This window comes from Lepus europaeus, chromosome 14 (assembly GCF_033115175.1).
Source record: "Lepus europaeus isolate LE1 chromosome 14, mLepTim1.pri, whole genome shotgun sequence".
NCBI classification, from domain to species: domain Eukaryota; kingdom Metazoa; phylum Chordata; class Mammalia; order Lagomorpha; family Leporidae; genus Lepus; species Lepus europaeus.
The window spans coordinates 75,121,814-75,132,490 of NC_084840.1; positions in this window are offsets into that span (position 1 = coordinate 75,121,814).

Here is a 10,677-nt window from a genome sequence, read left to right on the forward strand (position 1 = left end):
GTGAGGCCATTGCCTGCAGTGCCAGCATCCCATGTGGGTGCCGGTTCAAGGCCTAACTGCTCCATTTCCAATCCAGCTCTCTGCTATGGCCTGGGAAAGTGGGGGAGGATGGCCCAAGTGCTTGGGTCCCTGCAACCGCATGGAAGACCTGAAGGAAGTTCCTGGCTCCTGGCTTCGGATCAGCACAGCTCCGGCCTTTGTGGCCATTTTGGGAGTGAACCAGCGGATGAAAGACCTCTCTCTCTCTATCTCTCCCTCTTTGCCTCTGCCTCTCTGTAACTCTGCCTTTCAAATGAACAAATGAATCTTTAAAAAAAGAGAAAATTATCTGCAACTTTCAATAGGAAGCAATAGAGGGCAGAAGTTGATAGAATGTTAATCATTATTCCATCTGGAAATAGTGTTTTTCAACATAAAGGGAAAATAAACATTTTCAGACAAAAGGAATCTAAGAGATTTGTTGTCAGCAGACCCGAACCATGTGAAATGAAGTTTTTTAGGTTGAAGAAAGCTGGCAATCACATGTCTACAGAAGGAAATGAGGGTGCAAGAGGTGTGAAAGATGTGGGTAATTACAAACAACTTTTTCAAAAAGACATGTGATCATTTAAAGGAAAGTAGTAATCATGTAACGTGGGATTTTTAATGTAAGTAGATGTAGTATATAAGACAACACTAGTACAAAGTGTAAATGAAACTATATTGGTGAAGGTTTCTTACAATTCACATGAGATGATAGAACATAACAAGCAAATGGAATATGATCAGTTGAGGATATGTGTTATAATCCCTAGAGCAACTAAACGTACAATGCAAAATTTGTTTAAGGCAAGCAGAAAATGAAAGTGGAAGATATAAAAACACCTACAAGTTCCTAAAAATATAAAAGAGGAACAATGTTTTTTTTTTTAAGGTGGAAAAAATAGAAAGCAAATAGTAAAAGAGTAGATAAATGTATCATAGTGATGACTACATCAGTATGTAAATGTAAAAAGAATATATTTTGTGCAGCAATTAAAAGACAAAGACTGACTGGACTAAAAAAATCAAAACTCTATACTGTCTAAAAATATGCCTTTAAAAAGTAGAGAGGAAAAAATACATGTTCATCTAAAGGATGTAAAAATAAAGTTTTTTTATTACAGCCTAGTATGCGCTATAAACCCTACACAACCTAACAATTGAAGATCACTTTCTCAAGAAAACTATTTTTGCAAAAATCTTACAGCTAACATCACAGTTAGTAGTGAAATATCAAACATTGCCTTTTTAAGATCAGAAAAAGGCAAAGATATCAATTCCCACTACTTCTATTCAGTAAAATACTGGTATTCCTAGCTAATTCAATAAAGACAGAAAAAAATATATAAAGGCATAAAAGTTGGCAGGCATAACATCACTTTTATTTATAAACAAAACTGCTGTTTTGTCTGAAAATCCCATGGAATATTAAAATCAACCACTGGAACTAATAGGAAAGATTAACAAGATTATGGAACACAAGGATAATGAACAAAATTACTTGTATTTCTTTATATCATTGGAAATGAAAGTTTTAAAAAAAGGTTTATTTATTTTATTTGAAAGGCAGAATTACAGAGAGGCAGAGGCAGAGAGAGAGAGGTCTTCCATCTGCTGGTTCACTCCCCAGATGGCCTCCAGGAGCTGCACCAATCCGAAGCCGAAGCCAGGAGCTTCTTTTGGGTCTCCCACGCAGATGCAGGGGCCTAACGACTTGGGCCATCTTTTACTGCTTTCCCAGGCCATCAACAGGGAGCTGGATCAGAAGTGGAGCAGCCAAGTCTGGAACCCAGGCTCATATGGGATTACAATACTGCAGGTGGCAGCTTTACCCGCTATGCCATAGTGCCAACCCTTGGAAATGAAATTTTAAGAATAATTATTCTCATAATAGTGTTGATATATGAAAAATGTAGGAGTAAATTTACCAAAATATGTATAAGAACTGAAAAGTTTGTAGCTTAGTGAAAACTACGAAGCATTCCTAAAGAAATTAAAGAAAGTCTAAATGAAGGGAGAAATACACTATGTTCATAGATTGCAAGACATGCGCTATTAAGATGTCAATTTCTCCCAATCTGATTTATAGATTTCATGTAATCCCTACCAAAACTGCGGCATTTTTGTAGAAACTGACAGATTCTAGAATGTGTATGAAAATTGAAAGGTTTCATTATAGTCATAACTACCTTGAAAATGAATAATAAACTTGAAGACGTTATCTATCTTAACACTTTATGTAAGGCTACAACAGAAAAGACAGTGTGGTATTGGCATAAATATAGAAAAATAAATCCGTGGAATAAAGTGTCCAGAAACAGACCTAAACTTGCACAGAAAATAGATTTTCAACTGATATACCACAGCAATTCAAAGGGAAAATATAAGACTCTTCATAACGAAACAATTGAATATCCCAAAATTTACCTTGATGCATATCTCATACTGCACATAAAAACTAATTCAAGCAGATTATCAGCATAAATGTATTTTTTATTTTTTTAGAAAGCTTTTATTTAATAAATATAAATTTCATATGTACAGCTTTTGGAATATAGCGGTTCTTCCTCCCATACCCACCCTCCCACACCTACTTCCATCCCATCTCCTACTCCCTCTCCCATCCCATTCTTCATTAAGATTCATTTTTAATTATCTTTATATACAGATCAACTCTATACTAAGTAAAGTTTTTAGTAGTTTGCACTCACACAGTAACACAAAGTGTAAAGTTCTTTTTGAAGACAAGTTTTACCATTAATTCTCATAGTACAACACATTAAGGACAGAGATACTACATGGGGAACAAGTGCACAGTGACTCCTGTTGTTGATTTAACAATTAACATTCTTTTTTTAAAATTTTTTTATTTTTTTGACAGGCAGAGTTAGACAGCGAGAGAGAGAGTGAGAGAAAGGTCTTCCTTTTTCCGTTGGTTCAGCCCCCAAATGGCCACTACAGCCAGCGTGTTGCAGCCGGCGCGCTGCGCTGATCCGTAGCCAGGAGCCAGGTGCTTCCTCCTGGTCTCACATTGTGGGTGCAGGGCCCAAGCACTTGGGCCATCCTCCACTGCCTTCCCGAGCCATAGCAGAGAGCTGGCCTGGAAGAGGAGCAACCGGGACAGAATCCGGCACCCCGACCAGGACTAGAACCCGGGGTGCTGGCGCTGCAGGTGGAGGATTAGCCTAGTGAGCCGCAGCGCTGGCCTAATTAACATTCTTATTTATGATGTCAGTAATCACCCGAGGCTCTTGTCATGAGCTGCCAAGGCTATGGAAGACTTTTGAGTCCACAAACTCCTACCTTATTTAGACAAGGCCATAATCAAAGTGGAAGTTCTCTCCTCCCTTCAGGGAAAGGTACCTCCTTCTTTGTTGGCCCCTTCTTTCCACTGGGATCTCACTCAGAGATCTTTCATGTAGGTACCTTTCTCTGAAGGGAGGAGAGAACTTCCACACTGATAATGGCCTTGTCTAAGCAAGTTCGGAGTTTGTGAACTCTAGAGGCTTCCATAGCCTTGGCAGCTCATGACACGAGCCTCAGGTGGGAAGATGGAGGAATAGGGAGGGAGCTTACTGATTGTCCGGGAGAAGACAGATTAATAGAAGTGAAGATAGTATAGTTTCAAGGAAGAATTAGGGAAAAAATGGCAGAGGAAACTCCTCCGTAATTAGAGTGACACAGTGGATCTATGTGGAGGGCACCGACACCCACGGCTTGGGACCCCAGCTGCCGAGAGCCTCAGCTGGAAAGAGAGGAGTGAGAGTGGTCCTGGTAACAGCTAGCAGGAAAAAGAGATTTCACTCAGACTCACCCACCCATAAGGAACCGAACTTTCCAACAACCAGTGAGCTTGGAAGAGAACCCTGAGCCTAAGGTAAGGGCAACAGCCCTAGAGACAATTTCATGTTAGCCTGGTGAAACCAGGGCAGAGAATACAATTGAGCTGTACCCAGATTTCTGAATCATGGACACTTTGAAGCTATCATCTTTGTTAAGCAGCATAGAAGCTAATGTATTTCACTTCAATGATAAATTTTATTTAAAGAAGAAAATAAATATGAATATGCTTCTTTTCTCTTCCTCAAAGTCCTGAAAACATGAGACAGAGATGATAAAGTTTTAAGATTTATTTATGTATTTATTTGAAGGCCAAAGTGACTGAGAGAGAGAGAGAGAGAGAGAGAGAGAGAGAGAGGGAAATATCTTCCATCTGCAAGTTCACCCTCAAATGGCTGCAGCATCTAGCATTGGACCAGGCAGAAGCCAGGAGTCAAGAACTCCATCCTGGTCTCTCATGCGGATGGAAGGCACCAAGCACTGAGGCCATCTTCGGCTGCCTTCCCAGATTCATTATCAGGGAGCTGGGTGGCAAGTAGAGCAGCCGGGACTCAAACCAGCACTCCAGTGTGGTATGCCAGCTTCTCAGGTAGTGGCTTTTGCTGCTGTGTCACAACACCAGCCCCTGACTGGAGTTTTTTTTACACAGCATCTACTCATCATTGAGAATGGTAAACTTGCAGAGGTGGTACACATGGGGTCTTTTAACACAGTTTGCAATTCTAATATATTTTGTAAAGATTTTATTTATTTATTTGAGAGGTAGAGTTACAGACAGTGAGAGAGGGTGAGACGGAGAGAGAGGTCTTACAACTACTGGTTCACTCCCCAAATGGCTAGAACAGCCAGATCTGAGCTGATCCAAAGCTATAATCCAGGAGTTTATTCCGGGTCCCCTACGCAGGTGCAGGGGCCCAAGCAGTTAGGCTATATACCATTGCTTTCCCAGGCCATAGCAGAGATCTGGATAAGTAGTGGATCAGCCAGTACTAGAGCCAAATGGAGTGCCAGAGACACAGGCAGAGGCTTAGCCCACTACACCACAGTGCCAGCACCCCAGAATTCTAATGTAAGATAGCCGGATGATGAGTGGGGTGGATGAGGGAGGCATAGAGACCTGCCAGTTTGCCCCCTGAATGAACTAAGGTACCACCGCCTGCAGTAGTTTTTGTGGTTGTCCTCTGCTTCAAATTTACCAGAGCTTCTGCTTCATTCTTCCTGTACCGTCACCCAGAAGTGAGGAATTCTTTGACAATGATCAGGAGATAAAAAACAAAAGTAATATTTTTGCCTATCACTGCAACAGACCCATTTGTTATGATATATCTGGGTTTATCATATCCTGCAACTCGACCTTCATTTTATTGACTCACTTTACCCACCTGGATTAATACTGCCTCGATTAAGGGATGACTCCAGACATCAGTATTTTCAATGTAACAGTTGGTTGAAAGCATAGAGATTTTTGCTCCGTGGGGAATGCATTCTATTAAGATCACATGGGTGTAAGATCCATCTTTTAAAAAGTGAGAGATGGGGCCGGCACCGCGGCTCACTAGGCTAATCCTCTGCCTTGCGGCGCTGGCACACCGGGTTCTAGTCCCGGTCGGGGCACCAGATTCTGTCCCGGTTGCCCCTCTTCCAGGCCAGCTCTCTGCTGTGGCCAGGGAGTGCAGTGGAGGATGGCCCAAGTGCTTGGGCCCTGCACCCCATGGGAGACCAGGAGAAGCACCTGGCTCCTGCCATCGGATCAGCGCGGTGTGCCGGCCGCAGCGCGCCAACCGCGGCGGCCATTGGAGAGTGAACCAATGGCAAAAGGAAGACCTTTCTCTCTGTCTCTCTCTCTCACTGTCCACTCTGCCTGTCAAAAAAATTAAAAAAAAAAAAAAGTGAGAGATGGGTGATCAAAAAGGCAAGATGGCCAAGGAGAAGAGTATGAAAAGTTAACCCAAAAGCATTCTTGATGTCTATTTATTTATTTATTTATTTATTTATTTTTAGGAAAAGGTGCAAAAATGAAAGTCAAGTCAAGAATGTGCTAATGAGTCCTTTAGTGCTACATGAGTCACATACTTCCTGAAAAGCCTTCATGGAACTTCACATTCCGCACCTTGGAAATTGCAATCAATTTGAGAATTCCCGAGATCAAATTCCAGCAAGATAACTGCTAAAGGTATGACCAGGGCAATACAGGTATTCCCCAGTTCTCTTGACTTGAGACATTTAAAAACAATTACTGTAAGTTACTACCAGTGAGTTTGATTCAAAACAAGCAAAGCTTTTCATTTCCTTTTGGCTACACACCAGAAAGCCATGTGTAGTGTGTTGTGCATGTGTGTGTGTGTTCTTTGGTGTGTCTCCATATAAATATTCTGAATAAGAAAAGAAATTGCAGGGGCCTGCTCTGTGACATAGAGGGTAAAGCCACCTCCTGCAGCGCCAGTATCCCATAAGGGCGCTGGTTCAAGTCCCAGATGCTCCACTTCTGATCCAGCTCTCTGCTATGGCCTGGGAAAGCAGTAGAAAATGACCCAAGTGCTTGGGCCCCTGCACTCACATAGGAGACATAGAAGAAGCTCCTGGCTCCTGGCTTCAGCTCTATCTGTTGCAGCCAACTGGAGAGTGAACCGGAGATGGAAGACCTCTCTCTCTCTGCCTCTCCTTCTCTGTATAGCTTTGACTTTCAAATAAATAAATAAATCTTTAATAAAAAAAAAAAGGAAAGAAATTACAACTTGAGCTGAGCTGATAATACCACTTTCAATACTTTCATATTAGTAAGCCTTTTTTTATATATAAAGATGACTTATTTATTTGAAAGGCAGAGATACAGGGAGAGACAAGAGAGAAAGAGAGATTCCTCAAATGAACTGCAATAGTCAAGGATGGCCCAGGCTGAAGCCAGGGGCCAGGAATTTCATCCAGGTCTCCCATGGGTGGCAGGAGCCCAGGTCCTTTGGCTATCATCTACTGCTCCCCCAAGGAGCTGGTTAGGAAGTGCAGCAGCCGGAACTTCAAGAAGCACTCATATGGGATGCCGGCTCCAAAGGCTGTGACTTAATCCACTGTGCCACATCCTAGTCTAATATGGTTGCCTTCACCAGTGCTTCTGGTACACAAAGATCCAGCCCAGGGATGGTATTCAGTTCAAATATCCCATTGTTCTATAATAAAAGCATGAGCATAAGACTTACTATTGCTTTATGATTGCAAATATGATAATTAAAAACCAATGAACCCACTTTATTTTTGATAAGGTCTATAAAAGTAACAACATTTCTGCCAATTTCACTATTCTCCTTGACATACAATGTGATTAAAGTCAAGATTTGGTGAATGGCAGTAGGAAGCCAATGTGTTTTCAGGACCAAATGTGAAGTTATAAATCTACTCTTGGTCCTGGTGTAGATGGAGAGAAGTAGAAAACTCCATGAACAGTTTATTAACCTTCAAGGAACTGCCATTTATTACATCCAAAGACAAGGAAAATCAAAACTTCATCCATCTCAGGGACAGCCAAGCTAATGAGGACAGATCAATAATATTTTTTGATTCTGAACATAACATTTCAGCTCTTTGGTAGAAGGAGAGTAAAATGCAGTATGGAATATCCTTTATTATCTGATTGTAACTCTGTCCTGGCTTTCTCACTTGCACTTACATGATCTGATTTTTAACAAGCAACAGGAAAATGTCTCGGTGCCATTTAAAAGGGTGAGTTCTCACCAACATTTAGTAATTTTTTTGTAACAGCCATTATGACTGGGATAGGATGATAAATATTGTGGATTTTTTTTTTAAAGATTTATTTCTTGATTTGAAAGGCAGAGTTACAGACAGGCAGAGGCAGAGGCAGAGGCAGAGAGAGAGAGAGAGAGAGAGAGAGAGAGAGAGAGTCTTTTATCTGCTGGTTCACTTCCCAGATGGCCGCAACAGCCCAAGCTGAGCTGATCCGAAGCCAGGAGCCAAGACTTTCTTCCAGGTCTTCCGCTCCCCTCCCCCTCCACCCGGGTGCAGGGACCCAAGCTCTTGGGCTATCTTCTACTGCTTTCTCAGGCCATAGCAGACAGCTGAATCAGAAGTGGAGCACCAAGACTCAAACCAGCACCCATAAGGAATACAGGCACTGCAGGCAGTGGCTTTTATTCTCTGTGCCACAGTGCTGGCCACCCTTTGTGATTTTGACTTGCAAAATGTAAATTAATACATCCATTATGGAAAACAATATGGAGGTTCTTCAAAAAAACAAAAAGAACTAGGATGTGATCCATCTAACCCCACTTCTAGGTATGTAGCCAAAGGAAATAAAATCAGCATATCAAAGAGATTCTTGCTCTCTCATGTTTCTGGCAGCACTGTTTATATAGCGAAGATGTGGAATCAACCAAGGTGTCTATCAACAGATAAACGAGTAAAGAAAACACATTGGATACTAGTCATAACAGAAGAATGAAATCCTGTAGTTTGTAGCAAAATGAACGAAACTGTAGCATAGTGTGTTAAGCAAAGTAAGTCAAGCAAATACAAATACAAATACAAATGTTCTCCCTCATACTTGGAAGCCAAAAGAGTTGATCTCATATAAGAAGATCATAGAACAATAATTATTAGAGGTTGAGGAAACTAGAGGGAATAGGAAAAGAGAGATTGGATAGGAAGCCCCAAACATAGCTAGATAAGAGGAACTAGTTATAGTGGTCCATAGCACAGTAGGATGACTGTAGTTTATAGCATGTGTTATGTATATTATAAAAAACTAGAAGAAAAGAACTTTTAGGTCCCAAACATAAAGAAATTATAAATTTTAAGGAGATGAAAATGTCAATTGTACAAATGTTCCTAGCTATTACACTGTACTCCATAAATATGTATAATTGTCATTTAAAATGCATTTTAAAAATAAAAGGGTAAAGGCTGGCACTGAGGTATAGCAGGTAAAACTGCTGCCTGAAGTGCTGGTATCCCATATGGGCACTGGTTCGAGTCCCAGCTGCTCCACTTCCAACCCAGCTCTCTGCTATGGCCTGGAAAAGCAGTAAAAGATGGTTCAAGTCCTTGGGCCCCTGCACCCATGTGGAAGACCTGGAAGAAGCTCCTGGCTCCTGGCTTCAGATGGGCTCAGCCCCAGCCATTGCGACCATCTGGGGAGTGAACCAGCGGATGGAGGGGCTTTCTCTCTCTCTCTCTCTCTCTCTCTCTCTCTCTCTCTCTCTCTCTCTTCCTCTCTCTAACTCTGCCTTTCAAATAAATAAATAAATCTTTTAAAAAGATAAATGAAAGGATAAGTTTTGCCCAACTCCACCTGCTGTCTCAGTCTCTCACCCTCTCACCAGATGCTCGCCAGATGCCAGAACTTTGAGAACGACCTTCTAACCCTCCAGAACCATGAGCCAATAACCTTCTACTCTTTATGAATTGCCAAGCATGTGACAGTCTAGTATAGGAGCACAACATGAAATCAGACAATGTTGATAGCTCTACGGAGATAAAAGCAAAGGACTGGGCATTTGGCACAGTGATTAAGTTGCAACTTAGGGTGCCTACACCATATCAGAGTACCTAGTTTGAGCACTGGCTGCTCTGCTTCAGATACAGCTTTCTGCTGATGCACACCCTAGAATGAGTCATTGCTGAGTAACTCATCATTGGGTCCCTGCCACCCACATGGGAGACCTGGAGAGACCCTGACTTGGCCTGGTCCAGTTCTGGCTATTGCAGGCTTCTGGGGAGCAAACCAGTGGACGGAAGATCTCACTATAACTCTTCATATCTCTCTCTTTATATCTCTCTCTTTCTCTGTATGAGTGTGTGTGTGTGTGTCTGCCTTTCAAATTAAAAAACTAGATAAATGTTTCTTTTTAAAAAAAGATAAAAACAAGAACTGATTATGCTTATCATGGAAGAGAAAAAAATCAAAGATTAAAAACTAAAGAAATATATCAAGAATCATGAAGAGTTGATACATTTTATTCACTGCCTCAAGAGAAAGAATCATAATTAATATGTGGAAACCAGAGAGAGAGAGAGAGAAATGGCAAAAGCTCCACCTTTCCACCTGGAGTGGAATGAATCCCTTGCCTTCCTTTGGGGGCATTTCAATATAAAAGTCCATATCTAGTTTCACCTTTCAGTGTGGACAGGAAGGAAAGGCCAGACATCTATCAAGGTCCCTTCCTGCACTGAGATTCTCTAACTCTTAAGGGAAGGGCACTAAAACTCAGAAAACAAACACTAGACTCCCATGTCACCATTTCTCCAGATCTAGATATATTGGTGATGAAATGTAGAGCACCAACCAACAGAAAGAAAGCAAGTATTTGTTATCTTCAAGAAAGCTCCTTGACAACTGACCTGGGGAATCAGGAGAAATGAATTAAGCTGACAGAGTAGGGTCTCCTCTGGTCTCTCCAGTTACCCCTTTCCTTTGTTACACATTTGGATTGTGAATTGAGCTCCACAAACTTCTCTTCCACAACCCACCTACCCCTACTTAAGAAAAACATAAAATTAGGCTCATTCTTTACAACAGAAAAGCCTTGATAAGAGAAGGGGTCATTATGTCCAGACAGAGCCAGCAGACACATAGCAGGTGAATGGAGAGGAAACAGCTCTCCACTGTTATAGAAGTAGTTGCAGATACAGAAAAGAGAATCCAAGAGAATGAAGTAAGTTCAGAACACTGAAGCTAACAGGGATCTGGACAAGTCTGGTGACAAGAAAATGTTCATATTCACTTCATAGCCTGATACCTATGGTTGAACAACAGTCAACTAAAGTTACAGTAAATAAACAAACATGGGCCAAATGTGTCTCTTC